The sequence below is a fragment of the Camelus bactrianus genome, chromosome 1 (genome assembly GCF_048773025.1).
Source record: "Camelus bactrianus isolate YW-2024 breed Bactrian camel chromosome 1, ASM4877302v1, whole genome shotgun sequence".
In the NCBI taxonomy this organism is placed as follows: domain Eukaryota; kingdom Metazoa; phylum Chordata; class Mammalia; order Artiodactyla; family Camelidae; genus Camelus; species Camelus bactrianus.
Window position 1 is genome coordinate 128,459,419 of NC_133539.1, and position 14,294 is coordinate 128,473,712.

Here is a 14,294-nt window from a genome sequence, read left to right on the forward strand (position 1 = left end):
AGCTCCAAATCTTTTTGACAGTGAAAACTGCAGGAACTTCAAACCGGCACTAGGAAACAGACTGAGAAAGCAGAGAAAAAGTGTCTCCTGCAACCCGTTCCCTTGGTGCTGGATGAACGAAAGTCTCTCCACTTGCTCAGTTCTGAGGGATAAGTGTGTGTGAAAGCCGTCCTTCACTTAGCTTGTTGGGAACACAAAGTTTCTTTTCAGTTGCAAACTCCATTCCATACATATATATGGGGAGGTACTAGCTCCAACTCGGTTTTACAGTGAAAACTACAGGAACTTCAAACCGGCACTAGGAAACAGACTGAGAAAGCAGAGAAATAGTGTCTCCTGCAACCCGTTCCCTTGGTGCTAGATGAACGAACGTCTCTCCACTTGCTCAGTTCTGAGAGATAAGTGTGTGTGAAAGCCGTCCTTCACCTAGCTTGTTGGGAACACAAAGATTCTTTTCAGTTGCAAACCCCATTCCATACATATATATGGGGAGGTACTAGCTCCAACTCGGTTTTACAGTGAAAACTGCAGGAACTTCTAGCCAGCACTAGGAAACAGTCTGAGAAAGCAGAGAAAAAGTGTCTCCTGCAACCCGTTCCCTTGGTGCTAGATGAACGAACGTCTCTCCACTTGCTCTGTTCTGAGAGATAAGTGTGTGTGAAAGCCGTCCTTCACCTAGCTTGTTGGGAACACAAAGTTTCTTTTAAGTTGCAAACTCCATTCCATACATATATATGGGGAGGTACTAGCTCCAAATCGGTTTGACAGAGAAAACTGCAGGAACTTCAAACCGGCACTAGGAAACAGACTGAGAAAGCAGAGAAAAAGTGTCTCCTGCAACCCGTTCCCTTGGTGCTAGATGAACGAACGTCTCTCCACTTGCTCAGTTCTGAGAGATAAGTGTGTGTGAAAGCCGTCCTTCACCTAGCTTGTTGGGAACACAAAGTTTCTTTTCAGTTGCAAACTCCATTCCATATATATATATGGGGAGGTACCAGCTCCAACTCGGTTTTACAGTGAAAACTGCAGGAACGTCAAACCGGCACTAGGAAACAGACTGAGAAAGCAGAGAAAAAGTGTCTCCTGCAACCCGTTCCCTGGGTGCTAGATGAACGAACGTCTCTCCACTTGCTCAGTTCTGAGAGATAAGTGTGTGTGAAACCGTCCTTCACCTAGCTTGTTGGGAACACAAAGTTTCTTTTCAGTTGCAAACTCCATTCCATACATATATATGGGGAGGTACTAGCTCCAACTCGGTTTTACAGAGAAAACTGCAGGAACTTCAAACCGGCACTAGGAAACAGACTGAGAAAGCAGAGAAAAAGTGTCTCCTGCAACCCGTTCCCTTGGTGCTAGAAGAACGAACGTCTCTCCACTTGCTCAGTTCTGAGAGATAAGTGTGTGTGAAAGCCGTCCTTCACCTAGCTTGTTGGGAACACAAAGTTTCTTTTCAGTTGCAAACTCCATTCCATAATTATATATGGGGAGGTACTAGCTCCAAATCTGTTTGACAGTGAAAACTGCAGGAATTTCAAACCGGCACTAGGAAACAGACTGAGAAAGCAGAGAAAAAGTGTCTCCTGCAACCCGTTCCCTGGGTGCTGGATGAACGAAAGTCTCTCCACTTGCTCAGTTCTGAGGGATAAGTGTGTGTGAAAGCCGTCCTTCACCTAGCTTGTTGGGAACACAAAGTTTCTTTTCAGTTGCAAACTCCATTCCATACATATATATGGGGAGGTACTAGCTCAAACTCTGTTTTACAGTGAAAACTGCAGGAACTTCAAACCGGCACTAGGAAACAGACTGAGAAAGCAGAGAAAAAGTGTCTCCTGCAACCCGTTCCCTGGGTGCTAGATGAACGAACGTCTCTCCACTTGCTCAGTTCTGAGAGATAAGTGTGTGTGAAAGTCGTCCTTCAACTTGCTTGTTGGGAACACAAAGTTTCTTTTCAGTTGCAAACTCCATTCCATACATATATATGGGGAGGTACTAGCTCCAACTCGGTTTTACAGTGAAAACTGCAGGAACTTCAAACCGGCACTAGGAAACAGACTGAGAAAGCAGAGAAAAAGTGTCTTCTGCAAACCGTTCCCTTGGTGCTAGACGAACGAACGTCTCTCCACTTGCTCAGTTCTGAGAGATAAGTGTGTGTGAAAGCCGTCCTTCACCTAGCTTGTTGGGAACACAAAGTTTCTTTTCAGTTGCAAACTCCATTCCATACATATATATGGGGAGGTACTAGCTCCAAATCGGTTTGACAGAGAAAACTGCAGGAACTTCAAACCGGCACTAGGAAACAGACTGAGAAAGCAGAGAAAAAGTGTCTCCTGCAACCCGTTCCCTTGGTGCTAGATGAACGAACTTCTCTCCACTTGCTCAGTTCTGAGAGATAAGTGTGTGTGAAACCGTCCTTCACCTAGCTTGTTGGGAACACAAAGTTTCTTTTCAGGTGCAAACTCCATTCCATACATATATTTGGGGAGGTATTAGCTCCAACTCGGTTTTACAGTGAAAACTGCAGGAACTTCAAACCGGCACTAGGAAACAGACTGAGAAAGCAGAGAAAAAGTGTCTCCTGCAACCCGTTCCCTTGGTGCTAGATGAACGAACGTCTCTCCACTTGCTCAGTTCTGAGAGATATGTGTGTGTGAAACCGTCCTTCACCTAGCTTGTTGGGAACACAAAGTTTCTTTTCAGTTGCAAACCCCATTCCATACATATATATGGGGAGGTACTAGCTCCAACTCGGTTTTACAGTGAAAACTGCAGGAACTTCAAACCGGCACTAGGAAACAGACTGAGAAAGCAGAGAAAAAGTGTCTCCTGCAACCCGTTCTCTGGGTGCTAGATGAACGAACATCTCTCCACTTGCTCAGTTCTGAGAGATAAGTGTGTGTGAAAGCCGTTCTTCACCTAGATTGTTGGGAACACAAAGTTTCTTTTCAGTTGCAAACTCCATTCCATATATATATATGGGGAGGTACTAGCTCCACTTCGGTTTTACAGTGAAAACTGCAGGAAATTCAAGCCGGCACTAGGAAACAGACTGAGAAAGCAGAGAAAAAGTGTCTCCTGCAACCCTTTCCCTGGGTGCTAGATGAACGAACGTCTCTCCACTTGCTCAGTTCTGAGGGATAAGTGTGTGTGAAAGCCGTCCTTCACCTAGCTTGTTGGGAACACAAAGTTTCTTTTCAGTTGCAAACTCCATTCCATACATATATATGGGGAGGTACTAGCTCCAACTCGGTTTTACAGTGAAAACTGCAGGAACTTCAAACCGGCACTAGGAAACAGACTGAGAAAGCAGAGAAAAAGTGTCTCCTGCAACCCGTTCCCTTGGTGCTAGATGAACGAACGTCTCTCCACTTGCTCAGTTCTGAGAGATAAGTGTGTGTGAAAGCCGTCCTTCACCTAGCTTGTTGGGAACACAAAGTTTCTTTTCAGTTGCAAACTCCATTCCATACATATATATGGGGAGGTACTAGCTCCAACTCTGTTTTACAGTGAAAACTGCAGGAACTTCAAACCGGCACTAGGAAACAGACTGAGAAAGCAGAGAAAAAGTGTCTCCTGCAACCCGTTCCCTTGGTGCTAGATGAACGAACGTCTCTCCACTTGCTCAGTTCTGAGAGATAATTGTGTGTGAAACCGACCTTCAACTAGCTTGTTGGGAACACAAAGTTTCTTTTCAGTTGCAAACTCCATTCCATACATATATATGGGGAGGTACTATCTCCAACTCGGTTTTACAGTGAAAACTGCAGGAACTTCAAACCGGCACTAGGAAACAGACTGAGAAAGCAGAGAAAAAGTGTCTCCTGCAACCCGTTCCCTTGGTGTTAGATGAACGAACGTCTCTCCACTTCCTCAGTTCTGAGAGATAAGTGTGTGTGAAACCGTATTTCACCTAGCTTTTTGGGAACACAAAGTTTCTTTTCAGTTGCAAACTCCATTCCATACATATATATGGGGAAGTACTAGCTCCAAATCGGTTTTACAGTAAAAACTGCAGGAACTTCAAACCGGCACTAGGAAACAGACTGAGAAAGCAGAGAAAAAGTGTCTCCTGCAACCCGTTCCCTTGGTGCTAGATGAACGAACGTCTCTCCACTTGCTCAGTTCTGAGAGATAAGTGTGTGTGAAAGCCGTCCTTCACCTAGCTTGTTGGGAACACAAAGTTTCTTTTCAGTTGCAAACTCCATTCCATACATATATATGGGGAGGTAGTAGCTCCAACTCGGTTTTACAGTGAAAACTGCAGGAACTTCAAACCGGCACTAGGAAACAGACTGAGAAAGCAGAGAAAAAGTGTCTCCTGCAACCCGTTCCCTTGGTGCTAGATGAACGAACGTCTCTCCACTTGCTCAGTTCTGAGAGATAAGTGTGTGTGAAAGCCGTTCTTCACCTAGCTTGTTGGGAACAAAAAGTTCCTTTTCAGTTGCAAACTCCATTCCATATATATATATGGGGAGGTACTAGCTCCAACTCGGTTTTACAGTGAAAACTGCAGGAACTTCAAATCGGCACTAGGAAACAGACTGAGAAAGCAGAGAAAAAGTGTCTCCTGCAACCCGTTCCCTTGGTGCTAGATGAACGAACGTCTCTCCACTTGCTCAGTTCTGAGAGATAAGTGTGTGTGAAAGCCGTCCTTCACCTAGCTTGTTGGGAACACAAAGTTTCTTTTCAGTTGCAAACTCCATTCCATACATATATATGGGGAGGTAGTAGCTCCAACACGGTTTTACAGTGAAAACTGCAGGAACTTCAAACCGGCACTAGGAAACAGACTGAGAAAGCAGAGAAAAAGTGTCTCCTGCAACCCGTTCCCTTGGTGCTAGATGAACGAACGTCTCTCCACTTGCTCAGTTCTGAGAGATAAGTGTGTGTGAAAGCCGTCCTTCACCTAGCTTGTTGGGAACACAAAGTTTCTTTTCAGTTGCAAACTCCATTCCATACATATATATGGGGAGGTAGTAGCTCCAACACGGTTTTACAGTGAAAACTGCAGGAACTTCAAACCGGCACTAGGAAACAGACTGAGAAAGCAGAGAAAAAGTGTCTCCTGCAACCCGTTCCCTTGGTGCTAGATGAACGAACGTCTCTCCACTTGCTCAGTTCTGAGAGATAAGTGTGTGTGAAAGCCGTCCTTCACCTAGCTTGTTGGGAACACAAAGTTTCTTTTCAGTTGCAAACTCCATTCCATACATATATATGGGGAGGTACTAGCTCCAACTCTGTTTTACAGTGAAAACTGCAGGAACTTCAAATCGGCACTAGGAAACAGACTGAGAAAGCAAAGAAAAAGTGTCTCCTGCAACCCGTTCCCTTGGTGCTAGATGAACGAACGTCTCTCCACTTGCTCAGTTCTGAGAGATAAGTGTGTGTGAAACCGTCCTTCACCTAGCTTGTTGGGAACACAAAGTTTCTTTTCAGTTGCAAACTCCATTATATACATATATATGGGGAGGTACTAGCTCCAACTCGGTTTTACAGTGAAAACTGCAGGAACTTCAAACCGGCACTAGGAAACAGACTGAGAAAGCAGAGAAAAAGTGTCTCCTGCAACCCGTTCCCTTGGTGCTAGATGAACGAACGTCTCTCCACTTGCTCAGTTCTGAGAGATAAGTGTGTGTGAAAGCCGTCCTTCACATAGCTTGTTGGGAACACAAAGATTCTTTTCAGTTGCAAACCCCATTCCATACATATATATGGGGAGGTACTAGCTCCAACTCGGTTTTACAGTGAAAACTGCAGGAACTTCAAACCGGCACTAGGAAACAGACTGAGAAAGCAGAGAAAAAGTGTCTCCTGCAACCCGTTCTCTGGGTGCTAGATGAACGAACGTCTCTCCACTTGCTCAGATCTGAGAGATAAGTGTGTGTGAAAGCCGTTCTTCACCTAGCTTGTTGGGAACAAAAAGTTCCTTTTCAGTTGCAAACTCCATTCCATATATATATATGGGGAGGTACTAGCTCCAACTCGGTTTTACAGTGAAAACTGCAGGAACTTCAAACCGGCACTAGGAAACAGACTGAGAAAACAGAGAAAAAGTGTCTCCTGCAACCCGTTCCCTTGGTGCTAGATGAACGAACGTCTCTCCACTTACTCAGTTCTGAGAGATATGTGTGTGTGAAAGCCGTCCTTCACCTAGCTTGTTGGGAACACAAAGTTTCTTTTCAGTTGCAAACTCCATTCCATACATATATATGGGGAGGTACTAGCTCCAACTCTGTTTGACAGTGAAAACTGCAGGAACTTCAAACCGGCACTAGGAAACAGACTGAGAAAGCAGAGAAAAGGGTCTCCTGCAACCCGTTCCCTGGGTTCTAGATGAACGAACGTCTCTCCACTTGCTCAGTTCTGAGGGATAATTGTGTGTGAAAGCCGTCCTTCACCTAGCTTGTTGGGAACACAAAGATTCCTTTCAGTTGCAAACTCCATTCCATACATATATATGGGGAGGTACTAGCTCCAACTCGGTTTTACAGTGAAAACTGCAGGAACTTCAAACCGGCACTAGGAAACAGACTGAGAAAGCAGAGAAAAAGTGTCTCCTGCAACCCGTTCCCTTGGTGCTAGATGAACGAACGTCTCTCCACTTGCTCAGTTCTGAGAGATAAGTGTGTGTGAAAGCTGTCCTTCACCTAGCTTGTTGGGAACACAAAGTTTCTTTTCAGTTGCAAACCCCATTCCATACATATATATGGGGAGGTTCTAGCTCCAACTCGATTTTACAGTGAAAACTGCAGGAACTTCAAACCGGCACTAGGAAACAGACTGAGAAAGCAGAGAAAAAGTGTCTCCTGCAACCCGTTCCCTTGGTGCTAGATGAACGAACGTCTCTCCACTTGCTCAGTTCTGAGAGATAAGTGTGTGTGAAAGCCGTCCTTCACCTAGCTTTTTGGGAACACAAAGTTTCTTTTCAGTTGCAAACTCCATTATATACATATATATGGGGAGGTACTAGCTCCAACTCGGTTTTACAGTGAAAACTGCAGGAACTTCAACCCGGCACTAGGAAACAGACTGAGAAAGCAGAGAAAATGTGTCTCCTGCAACCCGTTCCCTTGGTGCTAGATGAACGAACGTCTCTCCACTTGCTCAGTTCTGAGAGATAAGTGTGTGTGAAAGCCGTCCTTCACCTAGCTTGTTTGGAAAACAAAGTTTCTTTTCAGTTGCAAACTCCATTCCATACATATATATGGGGAGGTACTAGCTCCAACTCTGTTTGACAGTGAAAACTGCAGGAACTTCAAACCGGCACTAGGAAACAGACTGAGAAAGCAGACAAAAAGTGTCTCCTGCAACCCGTTCCCTTGGTGCTAGATGAACGAACGTCTCTCCACTTGCTCAGTTCTGAGAGATAAGTGTGTGTGAAAGCCGTCCTTCACCTAGCTTGTTGGGAACACAAAGTTTCTTTTCATTTGCAAACTCCATTCCATAAATATATATGGGGAGGTACTAGCTCCAACTCGGTTTTACAGTGAAAACTGCAGGAACTTGAAACCGGCACTAGGAAACAGACTGAGAAAGCAGAGAAAAAGTGTCTCCTGCAACCCGTTCCCTTGGTGCTAGATGAACGAACGTCTCTCCACTTGCTCAGTTCTGAGAGATAAGTGTGTGTGAAAGCCGTCCTTCACCTAGCTTGTTGGGAACACAAAGTTTCTTTTCAGTTGCAAACTCCATTCCATACATATATATGGGGAGGTACTAGCTCCAACTCGGTTTGACAGTGAAAACTGCAGGAACTTCAAACCGGCACTAGGAAACAGACTGAGAAAGCAGAGAAAAAGTGTCTCATGCAACCCGTTCCTTTGGTGCTAGATGAACGAACGTCTCTCCACTTGCTCAGTTCTGAGAGATAAGTGTGTGTGAAAGCCGTCCTTCATCTAGCTTGTTGGGAACACAAAGTTTCTTTTCAGTTGCAAACTCCATTCCATACATATATATGGGGAGGTACTAGCTCCAACTCGGTTTTACAGTGAAAACTGCAGGAACTTCAAACCGGCACTAGGAAACAGACTGAGAAAGCAGAGAAAAAGTGTCTCCTGCAACCCGTTCCCTTGGTGCTAGATGAACGATCGTCTCCCCACTTGCTCAGTTCTGAGAGATAAGTGTGTGTGAAAGCCGTCCTTCACCTAGCTTGTTGGGAACACAAAGTTTCTTTTCAGTTGCAAACTCCATTCCATACATATATATGGGGAGGTACCAGCTCCAACTCGGTTTTACAGTGAAAACTGCAGGAACTTCAAACCGGCACTAGGAAACAGACTGAGAAAGCAGAGAAAAAGTGTCTCCTGCAACCCGTTCCCTGGGTGCTAGATGAACGAACGTCTCTCCACTTGCTCAGTTCTGAGAGATATGTGTGTGTGAAACCGTCCTTCACCTAGCTTGTTGGGAACACAAAGTTTCTTTTCAGTTGCAAACTCCATTCCATACATATATATGGGGAGGTACTAGCTCCAACTCGGTTTTACAGTGAAAACTGCAGGAACTTCAAACCGGCACTAGGAAACAGACTGAGAAAGCAGAGAAATAGTGTCACCTGCAACCCGTTCCCTTGGTGCTAGATGAACGAACGTCTCTCCACTTGCTCAGTTCTGAGAGATAAGTGTGTGTGAAAGCCGTCCTTCACCTAGCTTGTTGGGAACACAATGTTTCTTTTCAGTTGCAAACCCCATTCCATACATATATATGGGGAGGTACTAGCTCCAAATCGGTTTTACAGTGAAAACTGCAGGAACTTCAAACCGGCACTAGGAAACAGACTGAGAAAGCAGAGGAAAAGTGTCTCCTGCAACCCGTTCCCTTGGTGCTAGATGAACGAACGTCTCTCCACTTACTCAGTTCTGAGAGATAGGTGTGTGTGAAAGCCGTACTTCATCTAGCTTGTTGGGAACACAAAGTTTCTTTTCAGTTGCAAACTCCATTCCATACATATATATGGGGAGGTACTAGCTCCAACTCTGTTTGACAGTGAAAACTGCAGGAACTTCAAACCGGCACTAGGAAACAGAGTGAGAAAGCAGAGAAAAAGTGTCTCCTGCAACCCGTTCCATTGTTGCTAGATGAACGAACGTCTCTCCACTTGCTCAGTTCTGAGAGATAAGTGTGTGTGAAAGCCGTCCTTCACCTAGCTTGTTGGGAACACAAAGTTTCTTTTCAGTTGCAAACTCCATTCCATACATATATATGGGGAGGTACCAGCTCCAACTCGGTTTTACAGTGAAAACTGCAGGAACTTCAAACCGGCACTAGGAAACAGACTGAGAAAGCAGAGAAAAAGTGTCTCCTGCAACCCGTTCCCTTGGTGCTAGATGAAGGAACGTCTCTCCACTTGCTCAGTTCTGAGAGATAAGTGTGTGTGAAAGACGTCCTTCACCTAGCTTGTTGGGAACACAAAGTTTCTTTTCAGTTGCAAACTCCATTCCATACATATATATGGGGAGGTACTAGCTCCAAATCTGTTTGACAGTGAAAACTGCAGGAACTTCAAACCGGCACTAGGAAACAGACTGAGAAAGCAGAGAAAAAGTGTATCCTGCAACCATTCCCTTGGTGCTGGATGAACGAACGTCTCTCCACTTGCTCAGTTCTGAGAGATAAGTGTGTGTGAAAGCCGTCCTTCACCTAGCTTGTTGGGAACACAAAGTTTCTTTTCAGTTGCAAACTCCATTCCATACATATATATGGGGAGGTACTAGCTCCAACTCGGTTTTAAAGTGAAAATTGCAGGAACTTCAAACCGGCACTAGGAAACAGACTGAGAAAGCAGAGAAAAAGTTTCTCCTGCAACCCGTTCTCTGGGTGCTAGATGAACGAACGTCTCTCCACTTGCTCAGTTCTGAGAGAGAATTGTGTGTGAAAGCCGTACTTCATCTAGCTTGTTGGGAACACAAAGTTTCTTTTCAGTTGCAAACTCCATTCCATACATATATATGGGGAGGTACTAGCTCCAACTCGGTTTTACAGTGAAAACTGCAGGAACTTCAAACCGGCACTAGGAAACAGACTGAGAAAGCAGAGAAAAAGTGTCTCCTGCAACCCGTTCCCTTGGTGCTAGATGAACGAACGTCTCTCCACTTGCTCAGTTCTGAGAGATAAGTGTGTGTGAAAGCCGTCCTTCACCTAGCTTGTTGGGAACACAAAGTTTCTTTTCAGTTGCAAACTCCATTCCATACATATATATGGGGAGGTACTAGCTCCAAATCTGTTTGACAGTGAAAACTGCAGGAACTTCAAACCGGCACTAGGAAACAGACTGAGAAAGCAGGGAAAAAGTGTCTCCTGCAACCATTCCCTTGGTGCTGGATGAACGAACGTCTCTCCACTTGCTCAGTTCTGAGGGATAAGTGTGTGTGAAAGCCGTCCTTCACCTAGCTTGTTGGGAACACAAAGTTTCTTTTCAGTTGCAAACTCCATTCCATACATATATATGGGGAGGTACTAGCTCCAACTCGGTTTTGCAGTGAAAACTACAGGAACTTCAAACCGGCACTAGGAAACAGACTGAGAAAGCAGAGAAATAGTGTCTCCTGCAACCCGTTCCCTGGGTGCTAGATGAACGAACGTCTCTCCACTTGCTCAGTTCTGAGAGATAATTGTGTGTGAAAGCCGTCCTTCACCTAGCTTGTTGGGAACACAAAGTTTCTTTTCAGTTGCAAACTCCATTCCATACATATATATGGGGAGGTACTAGCTCCAACTCGTTTTTACAGTGAAAACTGCAGGAACTTCAAACCGGCACTAGGAAACAGACTGAGAAAGCAGAGAAAAAGTGTCTCCTGCAACCCGTTCTCTGGGTGCTAGATGAACGAACGTCTCTCCACTTGCTCAGTTCTGAGAGATAAGTGTGTGTGAAAGCCGTACTTCATCTAGCTTCTTGGGAACACAAAGTTTCTTTTCAGTTGCAAACTCCATTCCATACATATATATGGGGAGGTACCAGCTCCAAATCGGTTTTACAGTGAAAACTGCAGGAACTTCAAACCGGCACTAGTAAACAGACTGAGAAAGCAGAGAAAAAGTGTCTCCTGCAACCCGTTCCCTGGGTGCTAGATGAACGAACGTCTCTCCACTTGCTCAGTTCTGAGAGATAAGTGTGTGTGAAACCGTCCTTCACCTAGCTTGTTGGGAACACAAAGTTTCTTTTCAGTTGCAAACTCCATTCCATACATATATATGGGGAGGTACTAGCTCCAACTCGGTTTTACAGTGAAAACTGCAGGAACTTCAAACCGGCACTAGGAAACAGACTGAGAAAGCAGAGAAAAAGTGTCTCCTGCAACCCCTTCCCTTGGTGCTAGATGAACGAACGTCTTTCCACTTGCTCAGTTCTGAGAGATAAGTGTGTGTGAAAGCCGTCCTTCACCTAGCTTGTTGGGAACACAAAGTTTCTTTTCAGTTGCAAACTCCATTCCATACATATATATGGGGAGGTACTAGCTCCAAATCTGTTTGACAGTGAAAACTGCAGGAACTTCAAACCGGCACTAGGAAACAGACTGAGAAAGCAGAGAAAAAGTGTCTCCTGCAACCATTCCCTTGGTGCTGGACGAACGAACGTCTCTCCACTTGCTCAGTTCTGAGGGATAAGTGTGTGTGAAAGCCGTCCTTCACCTAGCTTGTTGGGAACACAAAGTTTCTTTTCAGTTGCAAACTCCATTCCATACATATATATGGGGAGGTACTAGCTCCAACTCGGTTTTACAGTGAAAACTGCAGGAACTTCAAACAGGCACTAGGAAACAGACTGAGAAAGCAGAGAAATAGTGTCTCCTGCAACCCGTTCCCTGGGTGCTAGATGAACGAACGTCTCTCCACTTGCTCAGTTCTGAGAGATAAGTGTGTGTGAAAGCCGTCCTTCACCTAGCTTGTTGGGAACACAAAGTTTCTTTTCAGTTGCAAACTCCATTCCATACATATATATGGGGAGGTACTAGCTCCAACTCGGTTTTACAGTGAAAACTGCAGGAACTTCAAACCGGCACTAGGAAACAGACTGAGAAAGCAGAGAAAAAGTGTCTCCTGCAACCAGTTCTCTGGGTGCTAGATGAACGAACGTCTCTCCACTTGCTCAGTTCTGAGAGATAAGTGTGTGTGAAAGCCGTAATTCATCTAGCTTGTTAGGAACACAAAGTTTATTTTCAGTTGCAAACTCCATTCCATACATATATATGGGGAGGTACTAGCTCCAACTCGGTTTTACAGTGAAAACTGCAGGAACTTCAAACCGGCACTAGGAAACAGACTGAGAAAGCAGAGAAATAGTGTCTCCTGCAACCCGTTCCCTTGGTGCTAGATGAAGGAACGTCTCTCCACTTGCTCAGTTCTGAGAGATAAGTGTGTGTGAAAGCCGTCCTTCACCTAGCTTGTTGGGAACACAAAGTTTCTTTTCAGTTGCAAACTCCATTCCATACATATATATGGGGAGGTACCAGCTCCAACTCGGTTTTACAGTGAAAACTGCAGGAACTTCAAACCGGCACTAGGAAACAGACTGAGAAAGCAGAGAAAAAGTGTCTCCTGCAACCCGTTCCCTGGGTGCTAGATGAACGAACGTCTCTCCACTTGCTCAGTTCTGAGAGATAAGTGTGTGTGAAAGCCGTCCTTCACCTAGCTTGTTGGGAACACAAAGTTTCTTTTCAGTTGCAAACTCCATTCCATACATATATATGGGGAGGTACTAGCTCCAACTCGGTTTTACAGTGAAAACTGCAGGAACTTCAAACCGGCACTAGGAAACAGACTGAGAAAGCAGAGAAAAAGTGTCTCCTGCAACCCGTTCCCTTGGTGCTAGATGAAGGAACGTCTCTCCACTTGCTCAGTTCTGAGAGATAAGTGTGTGGGAAAGCCGTCCTTCACCTAGCTTGTTGGGAACACAAAGTTTCTTTTCAGTTGCAACCTCCATTCCATACTTATATATGGGGAGGTACTAGCTCCAAATCTTTTTGACAGTGAAAACTGCAGGAACTTCAAACCGGCACTAGGAAACAGACTGAGAAAGCAGAGAAAAAGTGTCTCCTGCAACCCGTTCCCTTGGTGCTGGATGAACGAAAGTCTCTCCACTTGCTCAGTTCTGAGGGATAAGTGTGTGTGAAAGCCGTCCTTCACCTAGCTTGTTGGGAACACAAAGTTTCTTTTCAGTTGCAAACTCCATTCCATACATATATATGGGGAGGTACTAGCTCCAACTCGGTTTTACAGTGAAAACTACAGGAACTTCAAACCGGCACTAGGAAACAGACTGAGAAAGCAGAGAAATAGTGTCTCCTGCAACCCGTTCCCTTGGTGCTAGATGAACGAACGTCTCTCCACTTGCTCAGTTCTGAGAGATAAGTGTGTGTGAAAGCCGTCCTTCACCTAGCTTGTTGGGAACACAAAGATTCTTTTCAGTTGCAAACCCCATTCCATACATATATATGGGGAGGTACTAGCTCCAACTCGGTTTTACAGTGAAAACTGCAGGAACTTCTAGCCAGCACTAGGAAACAGTCTGAAAAAGCAGAGAAAAAGTGTCTCCTGCAACCCGTTCCCTTGGTGCTAGATGAACGAACGTCTCTCCACTTACTCAGTTCTGAGAGATATGTGTGTGTGAAAGCCGTCCTTCACCTAGCTTGTTGGGAACACAAATTTTCTTTTCAGTTGCAAACTCCATTCCATACATATATATGGGGAGGTACTAGCTCAAACTCGGTTTTACAGTGAATACTGCAGGAACTTCAAACCGGCACTAGGAAACAGACTGAGAAAGCAGAGAAAAAGTGTCTCCTGCAACCCGTTCCCTGGGTGCTAGATGAACGAACGTCTCTCCACTTGCTCAGTTCTGAGAGATAAGTGTGTGTGAAAGCCGTCCTTCACCTAGCTTGTTGGGAACACAAAGTTTCTTTTCAGTTGCAAACTCCATTCCATACATATATATGGGGAGGTACTAGCTCCAACTCGGTTTTACAGTGAAAACTGCAGGAACTTCAAACCAGCACTAGGAAACAGACTGAGAAAGCAGAGAAAAAGTGTCTCCTGCAACCCGTTCCCTTGGTGCTAGATGAACGAACGTCTCTCCACTTGCTCAGTTCTGAGAGATAAGTGTGTGTGAAAGCCGTCCTTCACCTAGCTTGTTGGGAACACAAAGTTTCTTTTAAGTTGCAAACTCCATTCCATACATATATATGGGGAGGTACTAGCTCCAAATCGGTTTGACAGAGAAAACTGCAGGAACTTCAAACCGGCACTAGGAAACAGACTGAGAAAGCAGAGAAAAAGTGTCTCCTGCAACCCGTTCCCTTGGTGCTAGA